Source organism: Mchenga conophoros, linkage group LG20 (assembly GCF_057382185.1).
Source record: "Mchenga conophoros isolate Kocher_MC1m ecotype Shallow Benthic linkage group LG20, M_conophoros_male_GT1.1, whole genome shotgun sequence".
Classification (NCBI taxonomy): Eukaryota; Metazoa; Chordata; class Actinopteri; order Cichliformes; family Cichlidae; genus Mchenga; species Mchenga conophoros.
Genome location: NC_140545.1, coordinates 19,600,770 through 19,616,364, shown reverse-complemented (window position 1 = coordinate 19,616,364; position 15,595 = coordinate 19,600,770). Strand labels below are relative to the sequence as shown.

Below are 15,595 nucleotides of genomic sequence, written 5' to 3'. Positions count from 1 at the left end.
TTATGCAGCTATTATGCGGGATGTTTTGCTTTTTAAATCACCCATGTATAAAATGAAAATCTCATAAAAACAGGTGGTTGATGCATTTTATTATCTGTGGAGATGATGGACACACTGACAGGACATGGACGTCTATTTATAGAACCACACTACTAGTGACAGCTTGAAATAATCAGCAGGCTGTTCTGGCCAGGACCAATGCAGTTCTGGTCATTGTAAACAATGGAAGTCTTGCAGAAAATATGAAACAGTTGTGGTTATTTTGGGCACTAATATTTACATATTTTCATTTTATCCTACTTTAGACTTGCACTAAACGACATGAGAGAAAAATACCGTACTTTTTATTCTATTACATTTACTTACAAGTTACCATAGACATGTGAAAGTATAAACACGTGACTAGCATTCAAAATATGACGAATGACTGAACCATGATTTCCACCCACCTGTTGAAAAACACTTTATCGTGAGTAAGGTCAGCTCAAAGTCAAATGGCTTCCCCTCATAGCTTTTCAGATGGTTTTATTTAGATAACAGAACAAAATGTTTAAAGCTGAATACATATTTGTGTTGCAGAATCACTTCCTTCCTTCCTCTCTAGTTAATTATCTTACTTTCCCTCATATTTATGTTCTTCCCCAGCAGCAGGGCCTGACCTCTACAGCAGGGTAGGATCTAATGTATCTAAACATTTAATAAGATAAGATCACTTGGATCCACTTTCTAAAACAGAAAAACACTGCTTACACACTGTTGCATCAGTATTATGATACATAATAATATATGAGTCACTGAGGCTATTTTTAATTTAGGTATTAAGTAGGATTTTCAATTGAAGTGATCCACTGGTGGTGGGTGTTTTTGCAATGATATGTTGGTGCTATCTCCACTACTGAAATAATTTGCACCCCTAAAAATGAACAAGTATCAGTTAATTGGTTCAGGGTGTTAGTCGGGATTGTTGTGCATGGCTTGACTAACTTGTCTAACTAACCCTGGATCCATATCTTAGTCCAGGAATTTTTTCAGGGATTTTAAAAAATCATTGTGATATAGGGCAAAATTTGTCATTTTGCACCATCTCACAAATATACCAAACTAAAATGAGAGGAATTCGGCAATGTCTTTAAAAATATCACTAATCCACTAATCCAGGCCCAGATATCCTTCTGGATCCAAGGAATCAATTTACGCATGTTATGGGGAGAATTTGAGGGAGGTGGTTAGTCCAACACTGTTATTTTTAATTAAAGGAAAAAATATTACCATCACAAAGGATATTTTCAATAGAGGTCTAGCAAATTTTATTGTCCCCTTGCTATTATACATATGATGAATGTGTGAGTCGTGCAAAGCTGCCTTTCATGTACAGCGATGCCCTTTCATTGATAAACATCAACTAGTGTTTAGAGGCAAGATTAGCAGCCATGAGAAAGCAGACATAGAATGATCCCATCATTCCTATCCTAAAGATGCTGGTGCAAATCCTCTGAGGAGTATGGACGGATGCTGGTCATCGATGGGAACCGCAGAGTGGTTTCCCATCAGCAGCTGTTCCTCCTCTCTGCCCCCCATGCCCTTCAGAAGGAAAGCGAGAGGTTCCCTGGCCTGGGTCTGGGGGGAAAAGCCAGGGCGGTGGAGGAGGGCTCTAATTACTGATGCTCAGCAGGGGCCGATGGCTGTTGCTCCTGCCGCTGGTCACTTGGGAGCTTCCCTGACCCCGACACTGAGTAAAAACAAAAAGATAAGGAAAGGAAAATGGGGCCACAATTAGCCCTACATAGCCTCCAGGGCCCAGGATCAGTGGAGGAGAAGCACAGATGGGACTTTCTCACTTGGATTTGCTGAATCTACATTGCAGTACGTGTAAACTGTGCAGAAATCACTGCAGTCAGTTGCTGATGCAGATTTAGAGGACGGGTTTGTATGAAATCTTAATCACGTCAAACAATACATGAGATTTATTGTTTTTGTCTTGAAATAAAAAATCTGAGCATGACTACAAAGTAGAAGTGTACACCTGAAGACTGTGCAAACGCTGTTCTCTCATTGCTAATGTGACCTTGAATGCTTGTATGCAATCAAGAGGATTTTCTCTACGCTTCATTAGCTAAATTCCCTGATTGGCTCTGGGCTTTTGTGTCAAGACAAAACAAAGCAGCAAAGAGAAGTGTATCATTTTCCTCCGAGTGTCAGATGGTCCCATCGCTCCTCCAGCTGGTCAGGAGGGGCTGTGGCCACCTGGATGCTGTGTCCCGGTCCTGTGAGATCCTGCAGTCTCTGCCGTGTGAAGACTCCACTTACTACGCAACTGAGAAGTCCATCTGCTCAGGTCGACACCTCCCAAAGAGTCCCCCTCCTCCTCGACACCACCGCTACCACGACCACAGCACCCCCTTGGCTCTCCTCCCTCCAGCCAGCCACTGTGCCTCTCAACTAAATGAGCAGCGTGTCAAATGGAAGGAGGATTTACCCTTCCTTTAACGGGATAAGAGAATGAATTCACAGCAGCATGATGCAATGAATGGATGGAACCACCTGCACTCTTGCAGCGTGGCTGCTGAATCGACAGATATGTCACCTGTATCTGACTTTGCACGCGCTTCTCTTCAGCATTCACTGAAAAGCGCGTTAGGCTTCTGTGACGAAACACGACGCAGAAGCACGGCCGCAGAAAAAGAGCGTAAACTGCTTTTTTAGGTCAAAAATAACAAAAATAATGCTCAGAAAGTGTGGAAATTTGCTCGGGTGCACCCGGGGGCTGACAGATTTTGGCAGCTGACGTTCAGGTGAACAGCTTGTGGGCAAACCAATTGCTGATGCATGCAGACAAGCACGGCTCTGACAGCAACTCACAGCTTCTCCCCCATCAATTTCCACACACACTCTGTTTAATAAATGCTGTCCATTTATTTGAAATTGGATGTGACAGCCCTATGTCATTTCACTATAGTGTCTCAGAGCAGACAGTGATGCGCACGGGCCCACTCCTCGTTTTCTATCAGCAGGTATTGATGTTGCTTTAATGAAGTGCCTAGCACTCCACCCTAGGAAGAGACAAGTCTGTCAGCATATGTAAATGCTTCCTGCCTGTCATTGTTGTGGAAGGTTCAGCATAGGTCAGCATAGATTCCCCCTCTGGGAACCCTTTGTTCTGGGGCCCGACGGTGCCACATGAGGGGACCAATTACAGTGCTGCACAGCAGGACGGGGGTGCAAACTTGTTACCCTGCTGTAGTGAGCTAATTATTACCTCTACACTGTGGGTAGTACAGAACCAGTGCATCATGCATGAGTAACAAAAGCAGGCTATTCTCTGTGTATGCGGCTTTTAAATGAATGGTTTACACTTCCCATATATGATAAGGCATTTCTCTTCTGTGCATTAGTTTGTATTGAAAGCACCATCATCACATTTTGGGAAAAGGTCATCTTAATTTTCCAGCCATAAATAGCTAGTGAACTACTTAAATCCCAGCGGAGGGCCTTTGCATTGACAATGCAAAGGCAATTTACAGGCTACAGTCTGCCAACCACATAACCTTGATTTGGTGTCAAGAAATGATTTATGAAAATGCATCCTGCTCTCTGTGTCCCGAGCGAGACCTGGCTGGACCCAGAGTGTTGACACAAAGCCCATATAGCCGAGCAAACACACTCGCTGAATTATCATTCATATCATAACATCTCAATGGGCTCTGGTTCCCGGTTCCTGATGAGATACTGGCAGTCTGTTTCTCATTAAGGAGTGCAAGCGATATGCCAGGTTTTTGCCGAGCAACAAAATATTTCAGCTGACATGCAAAATAGCACTTTATCCCAGTGCCAGTGACTGCAAATGTAAGTCAGATATTTGATGGAAATTGACAATGAGCAGGTCATCCTACGTGCATAAACACACCTGGGTTGTAAGCACATTTTCAGGAGTGTTTTGGAGGGTAAAGTAAGGGGTATATTTTGGGACAAAAATACTAAAAACACCTCTTGATGCATATAGACACCATCCTCTTCTTACCATTAGCTCCCTCCCCTTACATCCAACCCATTCATCTCCTTCTCCCCACCCCCAGTGACCAGTCGAGCCCAGCTGCTAGGGGCTACCAGTCCCCCTTCGTGTGTGGGGCCAGTCAAGTGGAAAATGGCTGCTACCGAGAGAGCCCACTTTAGAGAGCCATCATCCTTTGAAGGGGCATGATGGCCTTTGACAGCCACAGTGTTAACACGGAGCCCACATGAACACAGCACTGCTATTATCGTGTTTACTAAGCAAAAGCAGAGGAGAAGGGATCAAGGGGAGACCCTGTTGGTTGATGTTTGAATCCAGGGGTAGCAGCGAGCTCATCCCAGCCGTGCCACAGTGGCACTGTGGGGAAACATGACATGGGATCACTCACAGTCAGGTGGAGATTGGTCATTCAGCATGTGCGTTGTTGTTTGGCATGTGCATTGTTATCTGGGAACAGTGTGATTGTTATCGAGCCATTTGCCTGTTTCAGCCAGATTCTGCAGCTAAAATAACTCCTGCACAGTTGTTCTTATTTACTTTGGCACAAACATCAAATGAAAATCACAATTCTCAAAGGCTCAGCTCACTTTATTTGAGCCAATCTTGCAATTCTTGTTCCTTTTACACATTGTTCAGGTACATTCAAGTACAGATACGCTATCTTCAAACGAGCCAAAAATATTTTGTGCAAAAACATCTGATATTTATAGTTTAACAGCTCATATCTAATGTGTTGGTGCGCTCAAGCAGAGTCATTTAAGTGCTGGAGAGACTTGATTTTAATATCTGAAGAGTTCTTAACTGCTGGAACTAGTATTTGTGAATTTATTTAGTCTGATGTAAAGAATATGCAACTTTTCCAATGAGAAATTAAACTGGACATATTAAACTCGTCCTCATTTTCTGTTTAATATACACTGTTTAAAATATTATAGATAAGGTCAATGCATGTACAACTCACCTCTGTGAGTCAAACGGCATTCAGACTGCTGTAAAAACTGTAAAAAGTTTTATATATATATATATATTTAACTTCAGCTCAGAGCACCAGCATCCATAATATGGTCATTTGAGGCACACAGCTCTGACTCTGAGCACATAAATCCCTCCCACCTGCTGTTTACACCAATCACATGAAAGCTTGTTTGAACGGCGAGGATGGGAGCTAAAACAGGTTGTTCATTGACAGTGAATTAACTGATAATCTACTCCTAATAAAGTGGGTCAAGCCCCATAGACTTCTATGTTAAACTGCCCAGCTGTACAGAATAAACGGACAGTTTGTTTTAATAGCTAATTTTCCTAACTTTCCCCTAATGACATGTAGATGCCAAATTTTCCTATAACTTAACTCTGCTTTGTCATCTAAGTTAATCTGAGTCAAAAAATTGTTTTAACTCAAAAGCCTGTTTGAGTTTATTTCCTCTAGGTCAGTTCAAACTGGGGGTATCTGTGCAAAAATCCATATTTAGAGGGGATGAAAATGCATTTACTCTTTGAAATTTAAAGTAAGTGGTGACCTTTTGCAGAACAAAACAATATAACTATGTTGTGGGGTTATGGGAAGCACAACAGAAAATGTGCACAACCAACTGCGAGAACAGTAATATGGTCATTAGCTGATGCAGTGTGCTCTAATCCACCTTTGACCTTATGCAGTGTGTGCAGCCCAATTTATGCATGCAGGTTGGATCAGCAGCAGATAAAAGCTGAAATCGTTTCATCCGGCTCTGCTCTCTCTGGCGCCGCTCCAGCACTGGCTGACTGCTGATGTATGGCTGCAACTCGACCAAGCCGCTCTCACAGCTCCGGCACATGTTGCTGGAGGACACACGTGGAGTTCAGAATGAGCAACAGTGATTTTAACTGCAACAAATGGTCGAGGTATGTCATTATCCAGATTTTTGGTGAGGGGGATCATTACCTGCCACAGATGCCACTGTTGTTTTGTGTCTCCATTTGTCCTGAGGCTAGCAAACCCTGATACTTGAAAAGAGCAGGAGGTGCCTTTGTGTAGACGCGCACCTGATCTTAGCAATCAATTGGCAGCTCTACCCCTCACACAAGTCTCCCAGGCTCTGCCTCAAGGCCGTCCATCTGTTGCTGTGAGGATGTGTGGCTGCAAGTGCCTGCGTGCAGGTCGGCATCTATCTGTGTGCATGCATGTTTCTGGAGGAGGAGGTTATAGAAAATATGTGATTTGTGGTTTTGGTTCTGTTGGAACCTTTGCTCTCAGAGGTATATTTCTTTTACTCTCTCTGTGGTCGTGAAACTGATATTTAAAGTGGAAATGGGTGACAAGCCTATACATGGCAAGATGCTCGCTGTGTAATTAGTGTAAGCAGAGCCAGGGGGAAGCACTTAGATCTGTACATTCTAATAAAATTAGCATATTGAGGCTTTTATCTTCCCGATAACCAGATGTAAAGATATACATGAAGTATAAAAGAAAAAACTGAGGTAAAAAGGACAAAAAGATTCAGTCTTTTCAACATGCTTTAACAACAGATTTTTATTTCCTGCTGAGTTTGCATGAAATGACTGTTTGTGAACGCCATATCTTCTCTGAAAACATTAGAAAAGCTTTTTGATGGTGGCACTGAATGTCTTTAGCATTAAATACACCTGTATGTGTTTTACACAGAGTGCCTTACTTAGTTGAAATTCAGTGAGGAAAGCAGTGGAGCAGAACAAATGATCATGACAGAAAGTTGTGCTATCCTTAAATATGTGACATTTTGAATGGTTGTTTTCTATATTAGAAAGGTAAAACAAGCACCCATAACTTATATTTTACAACTCTGCAGGAGTTTTCAACTCATATCCACTCTGGAAATCCCACTGAGCATCTCTCTGAGGCCAGGGCTCTTGCATCCCATGGCACTTGTAACATCTTTTTTGCAGTCCAGGAAGTTGACATGGAAAAAATGTATGATCTGTATTTCATTCATCCACACTTGACGTTATACTGTGATACAGCAGTGCAAAAGGTCCTTGGTTTGAGTCAGCTAAACAATCATAATGTTTGGTGATAAAGAATATAACATCCACACCTCAACAATGGTTTAAATACCACAAAAATTAGATTTACCAAGATAAGCCGCTATTCTCAAAACAGACACTTTACAAACATAAAAATTTCACCTGTGGCACTATGTGTTTCCAGATTTTGGATGTGCATTGGAAGCAAGCAGCCTTTCCATAGAAGCTGTATTTATGAAAGTAACCTCAGACATGTTTGGAGTAAACACATCTTCGGTCATCAACATTTGAAGAATTCCAGTTCCCTTGCAACACCCACACCAGTGTTTTCATTGTTAAAACTGTATTTTAAAAAGTATTTAAAAATACCCAAAGCGTTAGAAAGTGTTATAGTGCCATTTGGAGTAATGTTTAATTTAAAAAAAAATTAATATAAAAATATAAATATTAATACACAAGCTAAAAGTCTGCATGGATTCTGATATTCGGTATTGACTGATATTAAAAATAAACGCAGAATAAAAATGCTCCATCTAATAAGAATGAGAATAAACAGAAATTTTAACAGGTTTTCAGAGGGGGGATTAAACCTTCAAAAGAAAGTTACATTGTATAAACAATTCAGCCTGGTTTTGTTCTTTACATTCACACTGCTCCACCTTACTTGATGTTAATATATGTGGACGTATGTGTCTGGTTTTTCCAAAAGCATTGCAGCATTGAAGCTGAGCTGGGCATCTGCAGAACAGTTTTTATTTAATTTTTTTTAATGCAAACTCTTGGTATAAAGCGCACAAAATAACATAGATATAGATCTATAGATACATAGATATCCATCTTTGGAAGCTGATCAGACACGTGAAGGAGACGAGGTAGCTTTTGAGGAAGATGAATGCAGGACATATTCATCTCTTCTGCACATGTTAAACTCTTCTGATTAAGTGCATGTGCAACTGCACATCTGACTATATGAAGTCACACCATGTGCAAACCGCTGGCCTGAAAGCTTCTCTTTACTGGGTGACTCTGAGAGGCATTACACTGAATAACATCGGCCTCCAAAGAGCTCACAGGAACATGATTTTTGATACCACTGACCTTGCAAATATCGAACCTTTCAGATACATAACCTGATCCAGGGTTGCTCTGGGTTGGGTCTGTTCATATTTAATGTACATAATATATAAGAAAATTATGAATAATTGATTGATACCAGAAAGGAAGCATGTGTTGTGCTGTTGCCTTGATCTGTATGGTTTCCCACTTTTATCTCTCTGCTGTGACAAAGCAAAATGTAAGATTTGATTAAATATAACATATTGTGTATAAAATTATTGCCTTTTAACTGGTATCAAAGGACGTGTTACTCATTTTGTTGCAAATAATGAGGGTTTAATGATTTACTTCATTATATCATGCAGATTATTGATCCTTCTTTTGCCTACACTGCTGCTGTGTAAGTGGAATAGTTAGAGATGGAAAAACAGTAATTTGTCGTATGTATACTGGTGCCCCCTCTCTGTACGCTCCCACTTTAATGTGATTTTGTTCATTATAGGGATTCAGTGCTGGGGAGAATGTCATATGCTAAGTTAACCTCTGCGTGCCTCAGTGGCTCACCGCCAGTTATGAAAGGACACCAACATAGACACACTCTCTTGGATGACGACAACTGGCAAAGTCCCCAACCTTTAAAAAAAATGGAGCCGATGCTGGATGTATCCCATGGTGTGAGTGCACTCAATAAATCTGCGAGGGGCTGGTTCAGACTCCCACACGTCACCATTCAGTGTCCTTGAAAGCAGCTAATGCCATATCAGTTCAGCAAACACAAGATCCATCCGCTCTGCCACAAGTCAATGAGTCACTGAGAGCACTTTTAATTGTGTGGATAGCCGGCGATGTCCATTTCATAAATATATTGAGTAAAATAGTCACAGATCATTTTGAACTGGCCCTGAGAGCTCATCTTTTCATTGGACAGCCTACTGTGAGGACGGCCAACAATTCCATTGAGAAATTAGCAGGGTCCCCTGTGTTTTCCTTTCCTTTAATGAATAATTCAGCTGTCAGGGTGAAAGCAGGGCGAAGAGACCTTGTCACTGGCGACTGACTCAGCACTCTGTGGCCTGAGGGTGACACTAAACCTGAGCTTTGCATCCGGTGCCCTTCATAACAGGTTGTAGTGCTACAGTATGTCTCCTGCGCTGGTGGCCATACGATCATCCAAATGCAGAGGAGGACAGGAAGCTCTTCTCAGCACGCATCTTTCTACTCATTATCAGGCTCCATAAAAGTTCTGCAGATCACATTAGTTTCTGTTGTTTTAGGTTTAGCTTTACAGTGTGGCTTTAGCTGTGGTGTACTGGTTAATGTTAAATGAAAACTGATTGCAAGTTAATTTACCTAATACACCAACTATAAAAACACTGTAAAGATGCAGGACTTTTCTTGTAGCTGATGAAACTAACTGTAATTGTCATTTGTCATTATTTTCCAAACTTTCAAGTGTCAGATGCTGAAACCATGAAATATGTCAGTGCATATACTTGTATGCACTTGGAGCATGCAGTTGTTCGTGTACTTTGCAGGATAATAATCAGTGTGTGAAATAAGTTCATAGATATTGCTGCTAAACACAGTAAAGGCAGTGGAGCAAAAATGGTTGGATGCTATTTGTTTTAAAATACGGATAGTTAGATATCAGCTGAATATCTCTGTCAGTTTGGATCAGGGATGTTACATGTCTGCAAAGATGGTATTAATGATATTAGTATGTTGTTGGTATCTGCTGCTACTAGCCTCATTTGGTGTGAACTGAATTGCTCTAACCAATGTCAGAGACTAGCTGTTGTATCAAAAGTGTACAGCTTAAATGGATTGTGAAGTACTGTGTGAAATACAGATACACCACCATACAAATAAGATGACAATAAGCAGTGCTATTTGCAGACAACAGTAAAATAAATGACTGGGTAATTTCAAACAGGTGCGACAAACTAGGCAAAAAGCAAGGAAAACCAACAGTAACAGGAAGTGAAAGTACAAAGCATTGCAAAATAAAACAGGAAATGACTTGAACCTATAGACAACCAAAATCCAAGAGAGCTAGCAATGGCAACTGATCGCTACATAGTGCAAGATAGTGACCACTGAGTGAGAAGCAGTGCTCCACACGACCTTCTGACTGCAGCTAATGGCGATCGTAATAAACTAAACTAAACTATCTAGGTGCTCACAGAGAACGTCATGTAACTGCACTTGATAGTGGAGATGTCATTACCCACTCAAAAACGTGTAAGTATGGACATTTTGAGACACAGCTTTTTTTTAAATTGATGAAGGTGTCAGATTAGAAAATCCTCAGATGTAATGTTTTAGCGTGCATTTCTATTTTCAGTAGCCTCGCTTGTAATTTGTCTGTAGTACTAATTGGCTTAACCTTTTTGGTAAACTGGTTAGACCAGGGGTGGGCAATCTTAGTCCACGAGGGCCGGTGTCCCTGCAGGTTTTAGATCTCACTTTGGGTCAACACACCTGAATCACATGATTAGTTTGTTACCAGGCCTCTGGAGAACTTCAGGACATGTTGAGGAGCTAATTTAGCCATTTAAATCAGCTGTGTTGGTTTGAGGACACATCTAAAACCTGCAGGGACACCGGCCCTCGTGGACTGAGATTGCCCACCCCTGGGTTAGACACTAACCTGAAAAATCCGTATGTTTCCATTGTCAGTGCGATCATACAAGTGCAGTGCTGTCTTGCATAACCACTGTTAACTCTCAAATCTTTGTAGTTACAGTGATCAAAACATACACAATCTAGCTACTAGTCAAGATACAACATTTTTTCCACATAACTCTTTAGCTCAAACTAATGTTTCCGTTCTTACTCCTAACAAAAATCGTTAATTTTGTCCTTACTGCTTTTCCTTTCTTCCATTTGGTGCAGCACGCCTGCTCTCCTGCATTTACAGCTAGTGGAAGAGGAAGACATTTCAGCACATTTACAAAAGATGACTCCACAACCAGGACACACAATCCCCCTTGGGCCTTGTGCATTTGCCTCCTATGGTCCAGAGACCTCAAAGCAAACATCTGTTATCCTGTAGAAACAACCTTTGATCCCAGAATGAAGACTTTCTGACAAATTAATGAACGGAAGCATCATTAAAAACAGAAAAGTGAAACTGTTGTTATTGATTGGGTGTGCAAGCGTAAGGTTAAACACTCCTCCTATGACAGCATCTCTTTCTTTTATTTATCCATTTAAACTGTTAAATTATATTTTCTTCATGTTTTATTTAAATAAGTCACTTCCAAGGATACAAACAACTGCTCATAAACTTGGTGAAAATTAAAATTTTCCCATTAAGCAGTACTGATTTATATTGTTCCTGTTGGTAAACCTTCAAGGAAAACAAGGAACTCAGTGGCTCGTAAAATAAATGTTTTATTTCCCTACACGGAGGTTTAAATCCTCCGTGGTTCCAGGGATTAAAATATGCTGAGTCTAAAAAACACAAATTAGCACAAAACCTGTAGGTTTTTGACCTGAGCTAAAATTCCCCACAGGTGGCTATTTATTATATTTACACACACACACACACACACACACACACACACACACACACACACACACACACACACACACACACACACACACACACACACGCATGCAAATACACACCTACACACACACACAAAAGGCAGAGCAGTAATGGCTATTGCCCTAAGTATGTAGAGTGACTGAACAGCAACTGTAATTATTTATATAAAATGCTGTCTGTTGTACATATTAATAATGTACTAATTAAGACCTGTTGTAGTGTGTTTAGAATCTGTGTATAATAAAATGCTTCACTTTTGGGAGTAAAACACTAACACAACACAGCTTAATGTCTCAGTGGCAATAAAAATACAAATTACATTTTTAGTTTCCCACAAGAAAAGTTCAGTTAAATACATTTATATTAAAATGTGTTTATTAAAAGACCTTTCATTTCTGTTCTTGTAATAGTATAATTAGATATTTAACATAAGTTTGTTATCAGTGTATTTAATTATTTGTCGCTGCACCATCCTGGAAATAAACATATTAAATCACATTTACCAACCTGCTGTCATCATATAAAAGCTGCAGAAGAAACATGCTGTTGCCACTAACAGGCGGCTCCAAAGTGTGCATTCTCATTAATTAGCTGATTAAAAAGCTTAGACTGTTCACGTTGCACACATATAAAGTGCATCATTGTCATGCAACAGGTGCCAAGTGGGATCAACACTTGCAGATGTATTAAAGCCACTTGCAGCTGTGTAGTCATCATTCATGTGTCTAAACTTGAGAGGAGCACAATGTACGGGCCTCAGAAACCCCAGAGTTCATACTGAGGATGATGAGATGAAATAAAATGGTGAGACAAACCAGAGACCACCATCAATCTTCATTGGTAGTGCCCACTGTGTCCAAGTCTGAAGAAGGTGCATCAGATCAGGAGCAGGCTTGTCATTTTTTGACACCAAAAGATTTTAAAAATAAATTTTCCTTGTTGTGGTCATTATTTCTCAGCTATCTTGAAGGGAATGTCAGCCAAATTTAAACCAGGCATGTTTTCTGATGAAACTTTGGATCATGCCTTGCTCCCTATCTGCTGATGCAACTGTCAAGCTGGAGGTAGGTGGAGGTTATTCGACATTGAGGAAGCTATAAGCACTGTAAACTTTAATTTTTGTTTATTGTCTGTCATATACATGACGTTATAGAAGTGGATACACTTATTAAACATGGCTGTTTAAAAATAATGAGGTCAGAGTAAATACAAATAATCCCTGTGAGCCAAAAGCTCAAACAGTTTTTTGGACTCATACTCTTGGTATGATGTCAGTGAGAGGGGACATTACTAATTTGGTCACCTGAGGCACATAGCCCTGGCTGTGAGTACAGGAGATACAGCAACCTTCTGCCTGCTCAGACCTTCTGTTTGTGAAGCTAAGCCAATCAAAAGAAAATTGGCTTAAAGGTAGGGGATCTGAAACACCTTGTTTCAGTGACAGTGGACAGTGTGCAGAGCTGCACAAAGGCCTAGTATAAGATACATAACGATTATAGAGCAGAATAGGTCCAGTTTAAACTTAATAGTGCTACTATTGATTAAATGTGTGCCTTTCATTTTAAGTAGTTTAGGTCTTCCCGTTATTTATAGTTTCCATTCCCTTCACCCAGCCCAGGTTTTAAACATTAATTGTGTAGTATAGAACAAAGATGAGATAATGGACCACGCAGTGGTGATTATTCCAGCCAGTCAGCAGTTCTTTATAGCGCCGCTGAACATGTGCTGTTTGTGTGTAAAGAGAAAATTAAGTGCTCCTTTCATTCATGTCCAGATGCACATGGATGCTTCAACAATTCTCTGATTCTTCAAGTTTTGATGGCTGGTTTGACAGTCATTGTGAGCACAAATTTCCATCAACAAAAACAAACACATTACTGTCAATCTCATGAGAAAACCACAGTGCCAATCATCAGTGATGTAGAGAGAAAGATTAAGTGACAACAGCCTTCTCCCAGACATAAAAAAGCCTTTTATTGAGAATTCAAACAGGTGTCATACTGGTTTCTAAAAGGCAAAACAAATGACAGACTACTGAGCCGTAAATAGCACAGCAGATGATGGGAGATTGGCCATATGTCCACTGTGTGTGCGAGCGCCAGCTACACTGGCTTGGTTTGAGATTGGATTCTTTTGGGAGCGTCCCAGTAAAAGCTCCTCTGGGATGGTGAGAGATTCATCTACAACATCCGTTCACTCAATTTTGGTCAGCTGAAATGCTTAAACTGTGTACTTTTCTCCTCTGAGGTTTGCATGTATTAAAATGGCTATTTTGTTGAGTGTATCTGTCACTGCTAACTGATTAATAGAAACACTTTTGGTCCACAATGTTTTCAACACTGATATAAGTTTAAAAATCATATTTATGTGCCTCATTAGCCTTTTTTTAGGTCCCTTTAAATTCAGTACCAAGAGAGTGCAGGGTCTGGGGACTTGTGTGTGCATGTGCATGGGTGTTAGCCAAGGATAGAGCATTCTCCGAGGAGGACGCAGCTCCATCTGGGCCAGAGTAATTGGTCTGCTATTCATATTCAGCAGTGTAATAGCCTCTAGCTATTCATACAGTCACACATGAACTAGTTACACTGAGGACAATCAAAAGATGGGTTGACCCAAGCGTCAGACCTTCATGAGGGGTACTGGGACAACATGTTGAGAAAATCTAACCTGGTTTGATGGGATGTATGAAAAGATAAATTATTTTAAGACTGAATTCGTCAAACATTATTCACAAGCTCCAAATCTGCAGCATTTAGCAGGAGATTTATAGTCTCTGTGGTGGAGAAATGCTGTTAGACTGTGCTAGTTATGAAGGCTGAAAAAGAGTGCCGGATCTCAGCAAGTCAGTGAGTCTTACATCATGATGAACAGCCATTAATAGATCCTGCTGCACTTCGAATGAAAAAAAAAAATCTGCCCTCCTTTCCCTGAGAAAGGCCTGCAGCAGTCCTGCTCTCTCAAATGCATGCAGTGAATCATCAAGTGCAGTGGCAGATTATAGCAAACTGTTACCATGTTGAACAAATAACTATTTTAAAGTACCAAACAGCTGAGCGCATGTTCATGTATTTGTGCATAAACATTTCCTTGGCAGTCGCAGACCACAATAAAGCCTAAACTGGATCTATTTCAGCCTTAAAACCATTCCTCACCACCATCAGTGCAATGAACTGTAAAGCCCCCTGCTGTAAAAGAAAGGTGGAGCTGATGTTTTTCTTCTGTAAAAACACCTATAATTACCTGCGTAATGGAAGAAAGCCCCCTTCATCATCTGATCATTCCTCAACAAGATAAATACGGTGGTCAAGGCATTTAGAGACAAATGCTATCCTCTTGGTGACGAGGGTTTTGAGAGGTGTATTTATCATGGTTTGAAGTGGTGTCTGAGTCCAACCAAAGTACTGATTATTCAGAGTGAAGAGGAGCTGCCAGCCCATTACCTCCCAGGAAATAACAATATGAACACCCGCCTCCCCGGCCCTTCCCTATGTAGTCTGTCAGAGCTTGTCAGCTGCAGCACCATTCATTCAATCTCAACAAGCACCAGGATTCATTCCTCGTCCTGCGCTATCTCTCCCTCCTTTCACCCGCACTCTCCCTCACGCCGCCTCGCATTACCTCCCAATGTCTTGCAGGTTGCCCCCTCCTCCTTTCAGCCCCACCCCACCCGCTCACTTCCTCCCATTCTGCAAGCCTCCGCTGCTCCACCCCTCCACCCTACTTGGTCCTGATGAGCCATTGTGAGATTCAAGCAGATGGATGGGGAACAAAGGGGTGAGAGGGGGGCCCCCTCTGCCTGTCCCCCCTTGTATCACTGCCAACCAGGCTCTGGGTAATCTTCTCAAGCTTTCACGGCAGAGCAATGAATAACCTCAGCCTCCACTCTGAGACCCAGGCTCTGCCGCAGCCGCCCACCTCTTATCTCACCCTCTGCAGACTCGCCAGGGCCGGCTGCTCTCCGGATAGCATCTCTCACCCTCGCTTTCTACTCACTG

The 15,595-nt window shown here is 41.3% G+C and overlaps 1 long non-coding RNA gene across 1 annotated transcript; it reads left to right on the top strand.

The window, feature by feature from the left end:
- The first annotated feature begins 10,098 nt into the window (after window positions 1-10,098).
- Window positions 10,099-11,180, top strand: LOC146550648 (uncharacterized). The gene is made up of 2 exons (XR_014890274.1): window positions 10,099-10,288; window positions 10,943-11,180. It is a non-coding gene; the product is annotated as an uncharacterized LOC146550648 (long non-coding RNA).
- Window positions 11,181-15,595: the final 4,415 nt, after the last annotated feature.